The sequence below is a fragment of the Orbicella faveolata genome, unplaced genomic scaffold, assembly GCF_042242905.1.
Source record: "Orbicella faveolata isolate gen_17 unplaced genomic scaffold, um_ofav_v1 contig_35, whole genome shotgun sequence".
Lineage (NCBI taxonomy): Eukaryota > Metazoa > Cnidaria > Anthozoa > Scleractinia > Merulinidae > Orbicella > Orbicella faveolata.
The window spans coordinates 23630955-23651910 of NW_028301564.1; the positions used below are offsets into that span (position 1 = coordinate 23630955).

The 20956-nt window shown below is 37.7% G+C and overlaps 1 long non-coding RNA gene across 1 annotated transcript; it reads right to left on the reverse strand.

Annotated features, from left to right (window-relative positions):
- Positions 1-6871: 6871 nt before the first annotated feature.
- On the reverse strand, positions 6872-19296 carry LOC149103954 (uncharacterized). The gene is made up of 2 exons (XR_016202080.1): positions 18643-19296; positions 6872-7059 (listed from the first exon to the last, which is right to left on the reverse strand). It is a non-coding gene; the product is annotated as an uncharacterized LOC149103954 (long non-coding RNA).
- Between the last annotated feature and the right edge of the window lie 1660 nt (positions 19297-20956).

Below are 20956 nucleotides of genomic sequence, written 5' to 3' on the forward strand. Positions count from 1 at the left end.
ACGTAGTGAAATTTTACACAGCTGCGAAAATAAAATAGACAAGGAGTTTTGATAACTCAGCCAACAAAATCGAAATCGTTATTCGAGTTGATTAAAGAAAGCGTCATCGTAACTTTGTTGATTATTCCTGCTGTATTCACATATTTTCAGCTAAGCAGTTTAATATGTTCTCAAACATTTATCAACCTTGAACATATTTAAAAACTGGAGATATTATTGCGGAAGTCCAATTTGTCATGTTTACTGACTGTACAAAACACGCATCGGCGGGCGCTCTTATTCATCGATGACAGACAATTTATTGAATTTTTACACAAACAAAGCCTAGCCGTATCTACAGACGTAAACTTATTGGGCCTTGATGAAATATCAAGTGTTGCTTACAATTCAGGCGAAATGCAAACTTGCAATTTTTTACTACTTTTCGGTGGCGATAGACTGGCGAAATCCCCGCAAGCGTGTAGCAAGAGGAGGGAAACTTTGAAGTCCTAAAACACTGCAATATCCAAATTTTTCCAACTAGCTTTTTGCTGTGTCACGGAAAAGCTGTTAATCTTTAGCATATGTGAATGTGGAACTCTTGTAAAAGAAGCAGCGGAACACAACTTGGTCTGAGTGAAAAAAAAACGGGACATACCTAAATTCGACACTGCCTTACTTCAGTCGAATTGAAGCAGCTTACGACGAAAATACTTTAGCAAAATTCCAACAGACATAAACGTATTGAGTTGTGGGCCAAAAGCATAAAACATGTCGGGAATTTCGGATGCCATTTCTCCCGCGCTACAACCGCAAAAATCCTCGCAGCATGTACGCGTACTTTCCGCACACGATGGCGCAACTTGTTCTAAAAATAGAAAAATTGTCCTATATCATAGGGACAGCCCCAATACTAGAAATGACGCGTGCTTCCGGTCTCCCTCCCCGATTATGGCTCCTGATCTAAGCTCATTTTAGCAACTCAGTGTACAATTGTCACATCGATTCGACACAGGGAAGATTAGTAAAAAGTTATTGCATTGAAAAACGTTATTATCAGAAGTTAGAAACTAGTCTCAGTGCAGGAACCGTGATTTTACAAAAAATATTTACAAGCAGTATTACTGAGGAAAGGTTTCAAGACATAATTACCATTAAGGTGTAAATTTTGCTTTGGAACTTTTGAACAAACCTTTTGAATTTTAATCATATTCGTCTATGCTTTTCATCTTTTATATGGAGTTCTTAAAAATCAAACAAATTTTAGAACATGCAAAGGGTGAAGGTTAACTGAGAGTGTCTCTTTCCATGTTCATCAAATTATAAATGCGGTATAGTGATAAAACATATATGCAGTATGTGGTGATTAATCATCTAGAAATGTTAATTTTCGTGCAAAAAGTTGTCAGGTAAAAATGATATCGTGCTTTTGAAAAGGACCTCCATCTTGGATTTCAAAATTTTGCAAATATGTCAAAAAGCTTGAAAATACTAAAAATATGGCGATTCAAATTTTTCTTTTTTTAATTAAGACTTTGCAAAAACCAAAAAAATCTCTAAAACATAGACTTGAGCTTAGAAAAGTACACCAAAATTCATAAAACACCTTTGAGTGTGCTTGTTTGCCACAGGAACGTCAAGAAAAGCAATGAACTAATTGACACAACAAAACGTTCCCTGATTGTTTTAACAAGGAGTTACCAAGTTTAGTTATTTATATTAACCTGCGTTTTCACTTTATCAAGATACTGGAAAGAGCATTGACCTTAATCCTGTTTCGAGACGCATTGGCAATACTTAAAGTGAGATAAGGTATTTAAACACAATACATTTGAACATAGTTAATAGAGGGAAATGGTTATGAATCATGGCAAATTTCTTTGTTGTATGTTTTTGTTGGCTGTTTTGAGGGGGGGGGGGGGGGGTAGGGGAGGTTGACCCTGCCCATAATGTGGAAAAAATACAAAAAGTGGTTATGTGTGCTCAGACAACCAACCAATAGAAACATTGCGATTACGTAATTCATGCGCAGTCTAAGAGCATAAAACAAAAAGATGTACAGGGTCAAAGACCTTCCAACATAACTCTTACCCTGTTTGTTTGCTTTTTTGATGTTTGCTGGGATTCTTAACCATTTCCTCTATTAACTATGATCTTAACAAATACAACTGTCTTAAGGATATGCTTGAAATTGTATCGATGACCTATAAGAAACTGGAACCCCGAATCAAACACGTAACCGTGAGGAAATTTAGTCGTGGACATGTTAACAGGTCGTTGATAATTTGCAGTAGGATATCATTTCACATCATTGCTGATAAAGGCTGTATTTTTACCCCGCATTTGTAAGTCTATTTCTTAGCTGGTCGGTAATAGCAGATCGAGTTTTGATGTTGTTTCCGAAGCAATATTTGTTTTTCAACTCCTTGGATGGCAAGTGTACTATGGTTTCTGATAGTTAAATAAGCGACGCTTTGGTAAGCAGTGGGAGGCGCGGTGGCCTCATGGTTAGTGCGCTCGTCTCCGGATCGAGCGGTCCGGGTTCGAGCCCTGGCCGGGGACATTGTGTTGTGTTCTTGGGAAAGACACTTTACTCTCATAGTGCCTCTCTCCACCCAGGTGTATAAATTGGTACCGGCGAACTTAATGCTGGGGGTAACCCTGCGATGGACTAGCGTCCCATCCAGGGGGGAGTAGAAATACTCCTAGTCGCTTCGTGCTACAGAAACCGGGATAAGCTCCGGCCTGGTGGGCCAGTTGGCTCGTATGCAGACTTTACCTTACCTTACCTTGGTAAACAGTGAAAACACAAGGTCAATTTGCAAGGACCGACGTAACCTAATAACAAAAAAAAGAAGTACCGGATCCTGTCCCTGTAAAGGATGTAATTGGACTTGGTGATGTCGGACTACTGACAAAAACGCTAGGCTGATAAAAAGGTTTGAGAACGACATAATCAATTCATATATTTCGAAAAGCTTAAAAAAAACGCCCAGTGCCTTGAAAAGATTGCAGAGGCTTTGTTTTTGATTTTTCGGTTTTACGCTCTTTTATCAATAATATCAATACTTTTGAAGCATGAATCAGTGGTACCCTATTAAAAGTTAAAGGGACACAGTCAGCTGGAGCACATGCGCATTACATACCATTTGATTTCATAGTTAATTTGCATATCACAGACACACGATCCATACTGTTTTTAACCAAGTATGATAAAAAACTATCGTAGGATGAGCAAAAGCCCACTCAAAAACAGGTTTTTCAGTAAACGATTGAAAATCAAGCAAAACACTGCGAAGATTGAAGCGCATTTCTAGATGCACTCGACGAGTATTTTTGATTTCAGGTTGAGGTGAACTTTTTCAAAGTAAGAAAACTAGTGTCCCGGTCAGCGCGGTCCCAAAGCCCACTGTGTCCCTTTAAGGATACCAAAAACACGAAAAACCATCTTTAACAAGAGGTGCTGTTTTCTGTAAGAGATAATCCAACCAAGTATTAACACAGCGGAGCAGGGCTTAAGTTTTGTATCACTCGACTTCAGTTTGCAGAGAAATATTGAGCCACGGCCCATCCAAGGATGCGAATAAGACAAGTCGAAATGAATATGTCAGCTTCTTTCTTAAGATTTGTTAAGTGCGGTTCAGAAAACCTGAAAAAAGACATTAAATGCAAGTCATTTCTTCCCTACTGGTTCAGATCGAGGCAGAGCGTGTTGTTGATCATAAGTAAGGAAACAAGGTCGTGTCAACATGCCAGCAAAAGTAAATAGTTGCTGCAAAGTTAAAGTTTTAACTTTGAAAATGAAATTTACAATTTTAACTTTAAAGTTTTTAGGTCCAAAAATGTTTTCTAACAAAAGAATTCGCAAAGTCAATCAGTCTTCATAATGATTTCATGAAAACGTTTAATTGTGATCACTCTTGATCATTATGTAAGAATTAATAACCAACAGTTATTGTGCTTGACAACGGTACAGTAATCTTTTTATCATTAGTACAAATCTAACGGATTATACTAATGCAATACTGCATTCTGATTGGCTAAGGTATATCTTGTACGATCACCCATTACTATTCAGTGGTTGAAGATTGTCTGCAAAATAGGGACATTTTTTCTCGCTTCACCGAAGTTTCGGAAGGGAATTTAGAAATATTGAATGGATAATCAAATTCTCCAGAAGGCTGAAACAAGGCCATTTGCTGTCACAGCACTCGAAATTTTAGAGAAAAAAAGATAATCGCTCGGACAAAGCTGAAAGATGGACTCAAAAGACAGTTCAATCTGCCCTCGATAACACTATGGTGACGTTTTAAAGTGTAGAGATTTAACTGGCAACCATTTAGCAAGAGTTCTATATTGAAACAACTAGTTTATTTTGCTTAGTATTTGTTTATATATTTTTTTCTGAAGCCAAAAGCTAGCGTTACCTTGTGAACATTTCATTATACATGTAAGCGTCGTAAGTTTTATTTGGAAAGAATATATTGAACAAGTAGGAGAGTATCGCAGCAGTACCCTCACTCCGACAGTTCATCACATAATAATACATGTTGATTGTGCGTGACACATTCTGATGAACTGTTAATATTTGATTCTATCAACAGGTGGCTTGAGGAATAGTAAGGAAAGTGAACAATGATACACCACAGCGAACAACTGGCTACAAGACAAATGCAGAAACACTTTCAAATAAACTCTCTTTGAGCTTGGAAATAAACTTTAAGAAAACACCTGTATTCCGTTTATCGTAAATCTGTCGATCCTCATAGTAAGTTACGATGGAATAGTTGATTAACAAATGAAGCGGAATATATAATATCAAGTCTGTATGAGGGAAGAATAAAAAGAGAGATTTTCGCAAATAACGAAAGTAAACTTAGCTGCTGTAAGGAAGGTGCAAAGAGCAAATTAAAGATTAGACTACAATAAGTTCTCACACCTTCCTGTGATAAAATATTATTTAGAAAATAACTGTAGAAAAAAATATGCCGCAGAACCAGAAAGGTGAATGCGGTTAAACCTGTGTCGTTGTCCTTTACTTTGCATTTAAATTCAGTTTAATCCAATGAACATTGCTCATTCCCAAAGCAGAGGGCAATGCCAGAAAAAAATCGTCAGATAATCAAAAAATCGTGAGATACCCCTACACAAGCCATTATGCACAGTAGTTTATCTTCGGCCAAAAATCCCCCACCATCTTAAAGGGGAAGATTGTTCGAAGAGTCTTAATTCCTGTCCTCCCAAACCCCCACTCCCCTGAATGAAACAATCGCGAAGGAGGATTAAATCTCATCCATAATCCTTTACTTTCCTAGAGAGATTATTGGGAGAGGAAGTTTAACTCTCATCTATAATCCTCCACTTGTCCTTTAAAGTTCAAAAAGGGGTTGTAATATGAGTTAAACCTCCTCCCAAAGTACTTTTCTCTGAGAGGGTTAAAGGTTAAGAAGTAGCGGTAAGACTAAAGTACACTGTATCGACACTATGGGCACAAATAAGCAGTCTAGTCTTACAGCCATTTCCTAAACCTTGAACATCTTAAAGAAAATTACTTTGGGAGGAAGTTTTACTCAAAATATAACCATTTTTGACTTTTAAGGAAAGATTAAGAGATTATGGTTAAGACTTACACTTCGCTCCAAATCTCCTTCCTAGGAAAGCAGAGGATTATGAAAGAAATTTCTTTCTGACGTGCGATTGTTTCATTCAGGGCAGTGGAGGTTTAAGGAACAGAAATTAACGCTCTTAGAACAATATTCCCCAGTAATATAGTGGGAAATTTTGGCAAAAAGATAAACCACTGTGCACAAAACATTGTGTAAGGGTATCTCTCACTGACGATTTTCTTAAGGCATTGCGCTCCGCTTTGAGAATAGAAAAGGTACCTTGGATTCAACTAAATTATAATGCAAAGTAGTTCTCCTTCAAAGCAAGGTAGAGGAAAATCACTGTTATTAATAAAAACATTTGCACCTTGTTTATAAGGATTTCTGGAGTCATTAACTAAATTGAATATATGAATAAATTACCATGGAAAGAGTCATCTTGCTCCCTACTACCTCCTCTGGGGAGGAGGAAGGAGGGAAAAAGAGTCATCTTGCTCCCTACTACCTCCTCTGGGGAGGAGGAAGGAGGGAAAAAGAGTCATCTTGCTCCCTACTACCTCCTCTGGGGAGGAGGAAGGAGGGAAAAAGAGTCATCTTGCTCCCTACTACCTCCTCTGGGGAGGAGGAAGGAGGGAAAAAGAGTCATCTTGCTCCCTACTACCTCCTCTGGGGAGGAGGAAGGAGGGAAAAAGAGTCATCTTGCTCCCTGCTACCTCCTCTGGGGAGGAGGAAGGAGGGTCAAAGAGTCATCTTGCTCCCTACTACCTCCCCTGGGGAGGAGGAAGGAGGGAAAAAGAGTCATCTTGCTCCCTACTTACCTCCTCCTCCTCCCAACATGTTGTGTGCGTTTTGCCACCCTGTTGCGACGTGTTTGGTGTTTTAGTCTAGTATGAGCCACCAGCTCGTAATATGTCGGAACACGTATTAACAGGGTGGCGAAGCGCGCGCAACATGTTAGGCACAGCAATGTTGGGATATTTTGGGTTGAGATGTTGCGATCATTAGGGGGGGTTAGATCTTTATTGATTGCGATACTTTGTTTAATTATTTAAGTAATGGACAAGGACACAAGATTTGGCCGCAAACTTAGTTTGCGGCTTGTTTATATATCTTTTTTTTGTTATTTAATGATCTTAAGTTGTAGAAGGTTTCAAGAGCTCTTAGTGGCGAGTCCTTTAATTAACCCTTACACCTTCTTAACACCAGGAGAGGCTTAACGAAAATTCACTTAAGTATTGTACTTTGATTCACATTGTTCAAGAGAAGAAAATGCTGATGAATGCTACTTTGCAAGTCTTGTTTATTGATTAAATAGCTTTCAAAAATTCAGTTATGTTTTTCCAAAACGTCACTTAACTCTTTTCGAAGTCTTGCTCACCTCCTTTTTTTAACACTTTATTTTAAGGTGGTTGAATTTAATATTGATAAGTGCCGCAGCCCATTTTCTTAACGGATCCATCTAATCTCTGTGAACCTGTTGACAAGAATTATCATTATTGATCAGTTAGAAGGCAAGTGTAAGTGTTATCTAGACAATTGAAATACGTGCACTGAGACACTATATGCTAATTTACCAACCGTACTGGTTTAACAAGAACGAGCGCAAAAATTTCAAATCTCTATGTCAAGTTTTTTCTCTCTTTAATTTCTTTTCATATACACAAGCTATTCGTATCTTTTGGGTTTGATAGGTTGCCATCAATATTTGGGTGCTACTTTATCACAAAATCCGTTAACCAGGATTCTATTATCATTCTATAGAAAGTCAAGTTAACAACGTCTTATGCTAAAATGAACAAGAACTGTAGATCTACTTCAGCTACCTTAAAAACAGCAAGGAACACACATGGTATCCATGGATACACTGATTAAACTTATACTAGAAAATTCGGCAATATTGCCAGATTTGATATCAAGACAATATCCTACACAGTTGCTTTATTTCTTTATTCTCATCAGTTGACTTTTTGAGAATGTTTTAAGACAGCTAGGAGAAATTGTATGTTGATTTCTAGTTCTTGAGAATTGAAAAGTTTATTCAGGTCTACCTTACCGCTATTTTCTACGTGACGAACACATTGCCCTTCCACTGTCAATTTTAAACCTTAATTATTCATAAGACAAAGCATTTAACTTGACTTATTTACTATTTTATAATGTGCCCATGAAATGATCTTTTGAGCTAAATCAAGAACCTCAAATCACTGTTTATTTGTGCAACTGAAGTATGAAGAAACATATTTTAATTAAACTCAAAATTGGTAGAAAAAGCTCTATTTCGTTTAATTTTGGAGACTGATGGCAAAATCAGATTTGTAAACTATCTCGCTTGTCAGTTTCCCACTGTCAGACATATTAAACAGTGTGCGTTTATTTTCTCACTGAACTTGTCGTGTATAGTAAGTCATTTTATACAGAGAACGGGTTTGTTGGGGAATTTGATGCCTCGCCGACACCTCTCTCAAGACCGTAGCTAGAAACGCTCCAAACATGCATGGAGTTACCACTTTTTATCGGTACTAACTGGAAAATTTAATATCCGTTCACGACAAACAGAAATATTTTATCATTCTAGGCTATATTCCTTCCAGGAATCTTAAAGGTAGTGAATAATTTTAAAATGCCTTAAGCTATCCCGCAGCATTTCTAACAGAGTGTTGCCAAATTATTTCTGGTTACAATAAAATAATGGAAAATCGAAAACTAATCATTATGGAATAATATAACTTTACTTCTTGTTTACTTTTGCAACAAAGTGGGCAGCACTATTGAACGTTGGAAATGAATAATTAACTTAACTCACGTGTCTGCGTATTGAATATCTTACTTTTTAATTGTCATCGTACACAAAGAAATTTGAAAAAACTCAGAAGTCGAGAGTGAAATTTGCCTTCCATACATAGCAAAAGTGATTTTGCATGAGAACTCGTTTTCAAACAGAAGGACAAGGTAAACTCGGAAATGGCCTATTCACTGCTCCATCAAGACAATGATCCAAAGTTGACAACTTCCTTTTTTCTCATCATCTGGGTAAATTAATGTTATAAGGGACCGTTCATTTTTTATAAGGTAGGGGGGGGGGGGGGCTGGTGGGATTTGGGGGGGGGGCCATGCGAAAAAAAATGGCTTTCGAGGGGGGGCCATCCCAAAAAAATAAGGGAAAAAGGGGGGGTCACGTGAAATATTTTAGTAAAACTTTAAAATGGCATAATGTTTGAATATCAAAAAAAATTGCTATAGAATAAATATAGAAGGCAGGATACAAATTTGTCACAAACTTTCCTTCTGCTTTAAAAAAACGTTTGGCGACAAAAAGCATTTGTAGCTACTGAAAAGAAGTATTTAACACTGTTATTTTCGAATGCAACTTTCACTGGCACTCATCTTCATCTCCGCTGTCGTCGAGTTCTTCGTCGCCGCTTGTGCTGCTATGGGAGTCTCTTTCACCAATGCTGCAAGAAGCAGCAATGCTTTCCGTCAGAGTGTACTCTTCAGGGTACATGAAGGTGTAAACATAATCTCTGACTTCCCGCTCAAGGTTGGTGGTGATTCTGCTTCTTGCAGCATTGGTGAAATAATTCCCTTCCAAGAGCTGTGCGATGTATGGCCCATCTCTTCTAAATATCGACGTGGCAACATCCTCAACTTTAAGACACTCTTCCGGGACGGCCGTTCTAGGAGGGTACACAAGGCATTGTGGAAGATCATTTCCTAGCGGGTTTCCAACACAGATTCCATAAACTCGTTGGACGTTGTTTTCAGTCCACTTCCTCTTTCTTTCATTTGACTTTCTGCGGTTTTCTTTTTTCCTTCTCCTTTTGTTGATGTGCTGTTTGAGTATGCCTTTGAATATGCTGTTATAATTGCTCTTCTTATTTTCTAGTGCTTCCATGTCCTGCGTGACCTTCGTCAACTTAGCTTCTGTACATTTGATCTGTTTTACATTAAAACTGTGGGCAAATTCTTCGCCCTGCTTTAAAGCAAGCCCATTGGACTGAAAGAGTGTGGAATCGTGTTCCTTTACATCTTTCAATATGACATTCAACTTTTCCACCATTGCTCTGTGCTCTTTGATGGAGAAGTTCAGTTTTCTTCCATCACTGGGCTTCAACTGGTACCCTTGCATGGAAAACTCACTCGCCCTTTCTGAACAGCCATCCGCACCTAGAAAAATTGCTTCTTTTGCTTGTAAGATGTCAAACTGCCTGGATCGTTCAGCTGTAAACCTTTTCTTAAATGACTCGTCGCTTTCGCCATTATTGCGCATTTTGGAATGAGCCTCTTTCATGATGCTCATGTAGTAATGCGCTCTTTCCCCGATTGGATTAACAATATAAAGAAGAAAGAGCATGGAAGTGGCAGGCTGGTTTTATCTGACCCAGAGAGCGTTGCTCTATTTGCAGATAAGTTTATTGTCAAATCGAAGTTTGTGGTGGATTATCTTCAGCATCTTGAAGTGCTGGAATTTAAAAGGAAAAAGAGAGCAGAAGAAAAGGCAAAGTTAAGTAGGGAGGAGGATTATCCTTGGACTGAGTTGTGCGAAGATCTAACCAAGCTTAAAAAGCTACGTGTTCCAGAACTAAACAAGTAATCAAACCACCACGGGCTGAAGCAGCATTTGAAAAGCAGCAAGAGTGAGAAAGTAAAGGCAATTGTAAGACATTCATGCTTGCAGCAGAAGAGTCCTCTCAGAGCTGGCCAACCAACACTGAGAAATGCCAAGACATTGACACAAAATGACAACAGGGCAAGTGCTGACAGCAGTGAAACGGATGAAAGTGACAATGATGAGTATGACAGTGATGCCATTGACTCTGGGGGAGAAGATGACTCAAGTGACGTCATTCTTGCATTCATCAATTCAGATGAGGAAGATGCCAATGAGAGGCCAAATGCCACACACTCAGGGCGAGCCATAACTAGGAGATCCGAAATTGACTTCTCTTTCTTTTGATTTGTTTTTTAAACAACAGCTCTCTGTCGTATAGAGATTGTAAATATTTTCTTCATAGTGAGCACAATAACGTGAAGTAGAGGGATAATAGAGAAATATTAAAAAAGTTGAAATCTAAATATTGTTTGTTCAATTTTTTTTTTTGGGGGGGGGTGTCATCCCAAAAAATGACCGCTATAAGGGGGGGCCATGTGAAAAAATTGGTAAGCTGAGGGGAGGTCATGCGATTTTTAAATGGTGCTTCCCAAATCCCACCAGCCCCCCCTCCCTCATAAAAAATGAATGGTCCCTAATTAACTGAAATTAATTGAAATTCTCATCATCTGCAGAAATGAGAAATGGGCTGTCGATCACTATTTCTTGGAAATAATAAAGTTCATTTCTATAATCGACATAACACGTTTCAGTGATGAACGACTTTTAAACTTGAATTTGTTATCGCTTTCTAGGAACAATACGTGAAAACTGGAGCGGAGCGAACGCTGGAAAATCACATCTTCGTTAGCACCGAAATCGCAAAGATGTCTTTCTCTTGAATTTGTAAACAATCCACCTCTGAATTACAGCTCAACAGTTTCTCACTTTTTCTTCTACAAATCACCAGTTAAAAACTTCACAACCTTAACTTTTTTTGTACAGGACGCTTAAAGCAAAAGTACTGTTTTTCCTTATCATTTTTCATGTGACTGTACCATGCAAGGAATTAAATTCGCACTCCTGGTATTACTTTGGAATTTTTTCCTATTTTGTCGTTGACCATCTTAGTCGTCATTTCGTTTTTTTAAAAAAACATGCTAAGTCGAGCTGCCAAAAATTGCAGCCGCTTGATTTAATGATCTAAAAAAACGACTGTATCGAGATGAAATCTACACAATATGCGCAAGAACAGTTCTTACAACCTGTCTGTGGGTAATTTATAAATCCAGAATTCCTCAATCAAACGCAATGGTTATTTTGGGAGCATTGATTTCCCTTCTTGAACATGTACTGCAATTTTGGTGTCAAGATTGAACTTAAACAAAGTTTTCAAACACATAAGTCCAATTCTTTTTTCTGACCTTTTCCAATAAGAACGCCGCAAAGAGCTTGTAAATTATACATTTCTTCTACCTAGCCTCCTCTTTAACAATGCATAGAGTCAGCTTTCGTCACGACCCACGACTGAAAACAATCTGCTGCTGGTGTTTTGTGGCGCTATTTCAGCCCACAATGCGAACGATTTGACAAAATAAATCTTACGTTTGATATTTTTTCCACTTAAAAGTACGAACCATTCAATACTTAGCTGCTACATTCTTTCTCGTATATTTTTATATGCGAAAGATGAAAATTTGGCAATAAATATTGTAAATTTTGACATCATGGCAGTATCTCATAGTTGATGTATTATTTATTCTCATCACCTGACTCTTTGGCAATGTCTTAATTCAGTCAAGAGATTTAATTGCTGATCCACTGTCAATTTTATAACTTTACTATCCGTTGGCTCATTTGCAATTTTTAAAGCGGCGCCCTTGAAATGAGCTTTCGAGCTGAGTCAAGTCACTTTTTTGTGCAAGTGATGTACGAAGAGTCCGTTTTTAACTCGAAATTGGCAAGAAAGCCGTCTATTTATTTCCCTTTGGGCTGGTATATACGCAGCCAAACAGTTTTGTAAACTCTCTCGCCTGTCACAATTTTTCCTTTGTCAAGCATAACCATAATACATTTATTTTTTAGTCATGTGATGCAGTGAACAACCGGATTTGGTTTAGAATTGATGTCTCGCTGACATCTGTCTTCAGACCCTTTTCGTATCAGTTCTAGCTGGAAATTATCCACTCACGAAAATCAGGAACACTTATTGTCTGATGTCACCAAAGAAAAAAACTAATAATAACACAGGAAAATTGCGTTAACTACTCTCGGAATTTCGTTAAAAGAGGCGGAGAAACAAATCATTTGCAAGCAGTTATCCCACAAAGGTAATATGATTATAAATTTGAATTTACGGAAATGTCTTACGAAACACCGCCCTACGCTCCCAGTTACCCGTGTGTTCGAACTTTCAGAACATTAGGGAGCTCAAGCAAAACCACGACGGCAACGGCAACGAAAAGGTTTGGACGGAAGGGCAGTCTCAGTCACGTAGAGATTTATTGATCTAAATATTATGTTAATAATGATTGCCTATTTTTTTTTCCAATCCTCTTACATTGCGTAGCACAGTAAAGGCAAGCGCTAATGTGACTTTGACTATTGTTTTCCTATAAAAGAAAAATTGGAAAAGCCAAATAAATGGGTCAACCTAAAGAAAGAATTTAGCCTTGATGACAAGCAAGTTTCAGAGGCATTTCTTCTGCCAGTGAGGGCTGCTAATGAACCGTATCTACGCTCCTTTCGGTACAAAGTGTTGAATTCTGTTCTGTATACTAATGACCGCCTGTGTAAAATAGGTTACGTTTCTAATCCCAACTGCACCTGTCATCAGCTAACGGAAACAATATCCCATTTTAATTCGGCTGTTTTTTTATATTCTCTTTGGCATGAGGTTAATGAAAAATTTTGGGTAAAATCAAGAGTTGCAGAAGCCTCTCGCTTACATATTGCGACGTTACCATTGGGTCTTTTGAGGAGGAGAAAGACCTATTTAATTATGTAGTAATTTTAGGAAAATCTTTCTTGTGGACTTGTCGATGTAGAGAAACGTTACCTTCCTTGAGCCACTTCATAAGAATTTAGGCAATTAAATATGAAACTGAAAAACACATATTTCAAATCGAATAAAACGAATTTGTTTAAAGAATAATAGAAGATCTGTGAGGAAACAATTTTAACTAATGATTAAAGTAGACAACGCTATTATTAAGGAAAATCATTAAGCTAAATGAGTATCAAGATATAAGAATTGACAAAATCTTTTTTCCTAATTAATTCAATATGGTGTGATTGTTAACTTCTGTAAACCAAACTTTATTCGTTCTTCTGTAACTTAATTGTTGAAAAAAAGAATTGCAATTGATGTAATTGTGGAAATTTAAAAAATCCCAAATAAAGAAAAAAAAACATAAAACGGCAACGAAAATGTCACCAAACAAAAGATTTATTGAGTAGAAGAATGGCTGTGCACGTGCGTTTTAAATCTTTGTGCATTTTGTAGCCGTGACGTAAAATGAACAGGTCCTGTGCATTTTGAAGAGCGTAGGTCGGGATGGCAAATTTTTTGTATTTCGTTTTGGAATTGATCGCTGGCATAACATATTTAGTTTGAGCAAGTTTTAAGTACTGATTGGCGTACGGAGCAGATATCCAGATTGTTACGAGATTAGAAATATCATTTTTGAGTTATTTTTTTGTAAAAAAAATACCTCTTAGTTGGCGCGTCGGGTATGTTATGGACGGGTCAATGGGTGAGTGAGTGAGTGAGTGAGTGAGAGATGTATGTATGTCACACCAATCAGATTGGATCTACTATGAACAGCCAATCAAATTTCTTGTTGTAAAGGTAAATGGTTCGTGTATAAACACAAGGACTTTGGTAATTGAAAAATAAAGAGTGACGTGTATGTTGCAGGTTTGTGATTTTTAGTCCGGTTTGGAGGGGAGTGTGACAGTTACATACGTACATTGGGTTGTTTTAGAGTGCATAATTTTCAGTGTAATGGTGGCTAGTTATGAACGAGATGAGTCTTGAGTTTTGAAGCAGTTCATGAGTAGTAGGCAAATGGCACGAGTTATTTTTATTTTTAATTACAAAGGGTAACTTGATACTTTTGTTTTCACGAATCGTCGGTTCTAGTTCTTAGGACATGTTTTAGAGGAGACGAGACTATTTAGATTTGAAGCAGTTCTAACGTTTACAATAGTAAGTGCAGGTAACGATTGTTTTGTTCTTATTGCATGCAAATATAACGAGATATTTTTATTTTTTAGTTACAATGGGTAATTTGACACTCTTTTTTTTTCACAAGGTAGTAAATTCAATTAGAGCTGACGAATCGTCGCGACTTGTTCCCACGAGATGTTTGCTATTTTTAGTTACAAATGGTAACTCGACACTTTTGTTTTTCATATTGGAGTAAATTCAATTAGAGCTTACAAGTTATCGGCTACTGTTCCCAGGATATTAAACAAAAAAGAAGCTTTCCTTTCTAGAGTGTTTTTACGTCTCTGCAGTAGCAGTTTAATATTTTTATTTGATGGGCATTTTATGACATTCTTTCCAGTCCGCTATTTTTAAAGGTAAAAAGTATGAAAACTGTTCAAATGTTCTTTGAAGACTGTGTGGCACCAAGTTAAAGTGCAATTTAATTAAATCAGACTTTCAACGTGTCAGAGAGGTTTTTTCTCTTTCTTTAAATTTTCGGTGAAGTAGTGTTGTTGCGTTGTGTTGTGTAAAAAGGGTAAACTTACTACTCGTATAAAATGCAAAAGGTTCTCTTAACTTAAGTATTTTTGAGCAAAAATTCCTCTTGGGGGCTGGAAGGCTTCCCGAGGGGGTACTCCCAGAAAAATTGGTTGGGGGTGTGCGGCCCGCTTCCCAAAACCCTTACCCTGTTTATGACCAAAATCTGCGATATTCCTTACCCTATTCATGACCTGACCAAAAATTCGAAACTCTATTTACGACCTGACCCTCAAATCAAAACCCTGTTTCAGACCTGCGTTATAATTAGCTCCCTAGTTCAAACCAATGTTAAATTACCGCAAACATATAAATTTGTGAGGGGCTTTTGTTGATTTTCTTTTCGATAATGATGAAAAAGTGGCTTCTTCTTAAAGCATACCCATATCAAGGCTAGAGTGCAAAAACCGTACCCTATTTATGACCAAAATAGCCAAAATCAGCTAAAATCGATACCCTATTTATGACCAAAACGGCTGAAAAACCATACCCTTCGGTGCCGTACAGACCTATATAGTCCATATAAGATCACGTAGTCCTTCCCCAGGGAAGGGCGACGTGATCGATGAGTGACGGAGTTATGCATGTGCGCGTGTCAGACCAATCGCAGTGTGGGTTGTATCAAAGAACGAATAAAATTGCCTGTTAGAAAATAAGATGGTATCTACATTAATCTGGAGACGTGTCAGATTACTGTAGTTTGTTCAGTCAAACATTTTATGGCTTACTATTTAGTTATCTTACCATTACCGATGTAACATCGTATGTACATCATAAACTCGCAGTTTCTTTGTTGCTGTACATCGCAACCAAAAACACTTGTCAAATCAACCAAATCATTACTGTAAACAGTTCCATGAATGCTCCTATCTCCGAGACTTATAGTTCACAAAAAAATAACTCTTGCACGCCTTGCGTGCCTATGTTTCTTTTCAGGAGTCGTCCCTGGCGTAGGTATCGTCGTTTAAGCTAACTGTTTCATTTCTTATCTGCGACTCAAAATTCATTCTTTCATGTATGAAAAACAGAGGTTTTCGCATGCAGTTTCTAATGAAATTGAAAACAAAGTAATGAGTTTAAAACCAGTCAAGAAGTATGATCTTTTAAGTCGATTTCAGTAAACGACAGAAATTCCATTTATTAATTATATAAACTGCGTTTTTTTTTTTCAAGGATTTCCAGTTCCACTTCTAACTGACCTTTTATTATGTCTTTAATATCGATGTGTTAACACAGTTTTAATTTTCGGTCTATGATCAGCTATAATAATTCATCATGAATTCTTTAAAACTAATATTTTCTGAATATTTTAGCACATTGGAATGTCATTCAAAACGTTTTTTCCCAAGTAAGTACAATTTTGTTTTGTTGTTAATTTAACTTCGGTACGTTTTCGGCTAACATTGTATCACGGAAATTTGATGAGAGAGACTTTATTCTTAGAAAGAGAACTCATCGCCGCAAATTGCGAAAAAACGTTTTCTCCGCGAAATTTAACCTGTAGACCTAAATTAAGTCATAGCTATGTTTTTTGAAACTTTTCGGTCTTTCTGATCTATCTACGAATCTGTGAAAGATTTAATCCTCCAAAGGCATTGTACAGATTTTGAAGGGCCAATGTCCAAATATATTCTGAAATCCCCTATCGACGGTCACTGTTTTGGCTGTTTTTCATTCTTTTTTGGGGGTGGGTTGGCGGTGGAGGGTCAGTTGCAGTATCAAAAACAGTATCCTTACGTGCTTTCATAAGCATGACGTTACGGAAAAAAATTTACTCAGGGCTCCATAGATGTAAACATTATGCAAGTAAAAACTAATTAGCTAATTTCAAAGGCACTTCAATAAGCTTGTATACCGTGGTATTGGTGTAAGTCATATTGCCAAATCCCGTGTTAAAAAATTCCAGTGACGGTATAAAAGTTGTTTTATGGTCTCCTCCTACAATTGCTCACCAAGTTCATTCAATAATCTCCCTCCAAGTAATTAAGAAGGAATCCACAAGGCGTTCGAGTAACAAGTGATGGAAAAAAAAAACTTTGTACCGAGATTATTCACATCGTATAGCAAACTTCTGTGCGACTGTTTCAAATATCTTCTCAAAGGAAATTATTTTTAACAACACCAAATGTCTAAAACAGATTTTGAAGTTCATATGAAACACTAGAAATTACTGGTGAAATGAAACTGATGATGACATGTTACCTTTGTTTGCACAACTTCTCTGAACTTTGAAATTTATTTTCTCACGTTTCCATGGGAAATTGTTTTCGGTGTTATTTCAGGCAACTATTTATATCTCAAGCTTTTAGAAAATGCAAAAAGGACTGTAATATGCTTACAAACATTCTGGAATAAGGTTTTTGTCCAATAAAAACTGAAATTGGTCGATTTCCTCTCGGATTTTGTCTTAATTATTATTGTAGAACTAAGTAATGATTAGATCTGAATAAAGAGGCTTTATTCCATGCTCATTTCAATGGAACGTTTTCACGTGACGTCATCAAGTTTTAAAATCCAAACTTAAAGAGCCACCAGAGTTTCTATCCTCTGTGGAGGAGGAAGGAGGGAAAAAGAGTCATCTTGCTCCCTACTACCTCCTCTGTGGAGGAGGAAGGAGGGAAAAAGAGTCATCTTGCTCCCTACTACCTCCTCTGTGGAGGAGGAAGGAGGGAAAAAGAGTCATCTTGCTCCCTACTACCTCCTCTGTGGAGGAGGAAGGAGGGAAAAAGAGTCATCTTGCTCCCTACTACCTCCTCTGTGGAGGAGGAAGGAGGGAAAAAGAGTCATCTTGCTCCCTACTACCTCCTCTGTGGAGGAGGAAGGAGGGAAAAAGAGTCATCTTGCTTCCTACTACCTCCTCTGTGGAGGAGGAAGGAGGGAAAAAGAGTCAAATCACTATACAACGCATCGAGTGTTGACGATCGGGGGCTTGCTCATCTTAACACTCAGAGGTTGTGACAGTTTTCTGCTAGTAGAGACGATAGAATAGAATATATTTGCGTACGCGATCGGCTGATCGCCGATTTTTAAAGGCCAATACTGTGATGCACATTATGTCGGGTTCACTGCCCGACACTTACATCAATGCATAATTAAGAGTCGCCCTCTGTAGATTTCAACTATGACCATTTGGACCAGAAAAAATCAAATTCCTTAAACGTTCTCAGATAAATGGTCTAGATAAGTGATTGACAAAAATGTAACTTTCCGTTCAATTTGATTCGTATTTTAGCGCTGGGACCACCGTCTTGGTTTTGCCCCTCTGAGAGGGCTTTCAGCGGCCAGTTTAGGGCACATTTTTAACAATTTGCCATACGGAGAAAACGATACAAATCCGGGTAAAAACCCTTTATTCGAGATAAGCAAATGTTTCTTGTTACATTGAGAGGCTGTTTTGGCAATTTGATCGTCACCTGATTTTTTTTACAGAATTTAAATTTCTTCCCTTTCGGACTACTCATGAAGCGTCATAAAAAAGGCGAAGTTTAAAGGAAAATATCGCCAAAAGTACATCACTTGAGATCCCAAAACTACCCTCCACTTAAAGAGCAATGTCTCACCTGTAAAAACAGGCAATAAAATTTTGGGGCAGTCAAAACTGTAAAATGTCAGAAGAAGGAGTTTAACCTGTGCTTTTGTCAACAAAGACCGCCGTCCTAATTAGCATAATAACGTGAAAATAACGATGCACAGAGAAAATAATGATATATTCCACTTACCTCGCGACATACCGACAACTGGATGTTCCACGGTGCCTCATGTTATATTTCCAGTATGTTTCAACCACATTTCCGGTGATTAGTGAACGAAATCACTCTCAGACATCGCCACGGTTAAGTAGATTTCAACTCTCCGAAGCCCGCTTCATAACATCTATCAACATTATTTGTCTTTCGTCTCATAAGCCGCCGTTTACAAGAAGTTTAACAATTTGCTGAGATCCTAACTGACTCAGAAGCCTGTTAGCAGCCTTTAAAATCCTCCTCTTAATCGAGGATTCTCATCAAGAACTCGTTTAAGCTCAGTTCAGTTTTGATCTGTTGTGCACCCGCCATTATTCCACAAATTGCGTTACATTTGACAAATGCACATTCCAACGAGTAGGGGTAGGGTGGGTAGGAAGTGAAAATGTAACCGACATTAAAGCCATTTTAGGCAATTCTGTGGATAAACTAGTAACTGGCTTTCCCAGAATGATTTGAACATGAGCTTCTGCTTGCAGGCATTTTCTAGGTAATTTTTGCAGGTTAGGTGGGTAGGTGGGGGGGGGGGGGGGGGGGTCGTGTATTAAAAAAAAAAGAAAGAAAGAAAAAGAAAACGATAGACAGTATCAGGTCAAAAGATTATGATCTGTGTATCTTGATCAGCTTTATCAGATCATCAGTGAGGCCCTATTAGGGGTTTTCAGGATACTGGATATTTGGGTAAAAAGTTAACAGGATGCAAGAAATTTAGGGGAAATATTAATGGGGTAGAGCATGCTTAGATCAGATAAAACGGAACATTAATTGAATAGGAAATCGTTGAGCTGGATTTAACAGGATACAAGATATTTAGGACAAAAATTAATAGGATAAGGGATACACCGACACCTTCCCCCCCCCCCCCTCCCACTATATATATGGGGCCTCATGATCAAGAATGGTCTGCTATTTAGGATAAAATAAAAGTATGTCAACTGCTATAAGCATTTGTTGTGGACTCTTAGTACTTATATCGCGGTGGAATATGAAAGTTATGTATCAGATTTTAGGGGTTTTGAGACTAGGTACGTGACGCAGCTCCTTGTTAGTAATTTCGAAGCCCACACTTGTTACAATGAATAGATAGATAAAGACGGGGCTGGAGAAATAAACAGAGAATTAAATGTGTCCCGAATTCTGTACCGTTTAACACGAATTTCTTACATGACAACCTTTGTGTCGGCAAAGAGATCAAGGCACAACATTCCACACTATATTTGTAAACAACTATCCTAATGTCATTGACAGCCATTAGTTTTTGACGAGAAGTTTCATTTATTACAAACAGAATACGAATATAGAACTCCAATAAAAAGCCTCTTACTTGTTTTTTTGTGCAGCATTATACTTGTGTCTTCCGCTGCCCGAGATGCCATCAAATGCTGCGAAAGGCAACAGACTGACAAGTAGTGCGCAAGAAGTAGTGATAAGCGGCGTTTTATTGAAACTCCTTTTTCTAAGCGGTTCCACTTTTGTCTCAGATAAGGAAATGCTCAGAAAATTACTGAAGAACAATTTACAGTACGGAAAACAAAAAAAACTACCTTTAAGAAAAGTTTTTCTCTGGTCAGGAGACGGCCTTAAAAGTCGAAGCAATCACTGTAGCACAAAAGATGAGGCGCTCAAAAGATGAGGCCAGAATTAGGCGGTTCACCTTTGATGAGTTCCTGACTCCTTGCCACGTTTAATCCTTCCTCTCGAGAATGGCTTCAAAGCTCAGAAACAGACAGGAGAAGGTCCTCCAAGAAGACACAACAGCCGCTGAGAATCAAGCTGCAGATATTTTTGAGAAGTGTCAGTTAACTCATCCAATTGCTTATGACTCATTCAACTTGTGTGCCCTTATTTTTAACCCTAATGGATTGACTTATCCCAGAAGTTACCCAAGGTTTTGACTGAAAATTAAGCTCTCTCTTAGATAATTGCTTAATAGGAATATGCTTATCAACTATTGAAGATAAGGCATCATAAAATAAATCAAATAATGCAGTAGGATTAGAAGTATCCTGAGAAGTATCCTGAGACAAATCTCATTCCAGTCAACTGACTGTACCTCATTAATCATGGCAGACTCATTGAGTTTAGAAAAATCCCTCTTATAAATCTTGACATTGGTTGATAGGGTGGAAAATTTGTTAATAATTAAAAAAATTAGGTAAATTTGGGCAGGCAGTACTCTATACTAATTTAACGTTTATGGTAATTATTTTATAAATTGTGAGTACAAATAAATGGTTGTTGTTTGTTTAAACGCACCTATAATCTTTAAAAAGCTAAGCGTCAACATTAG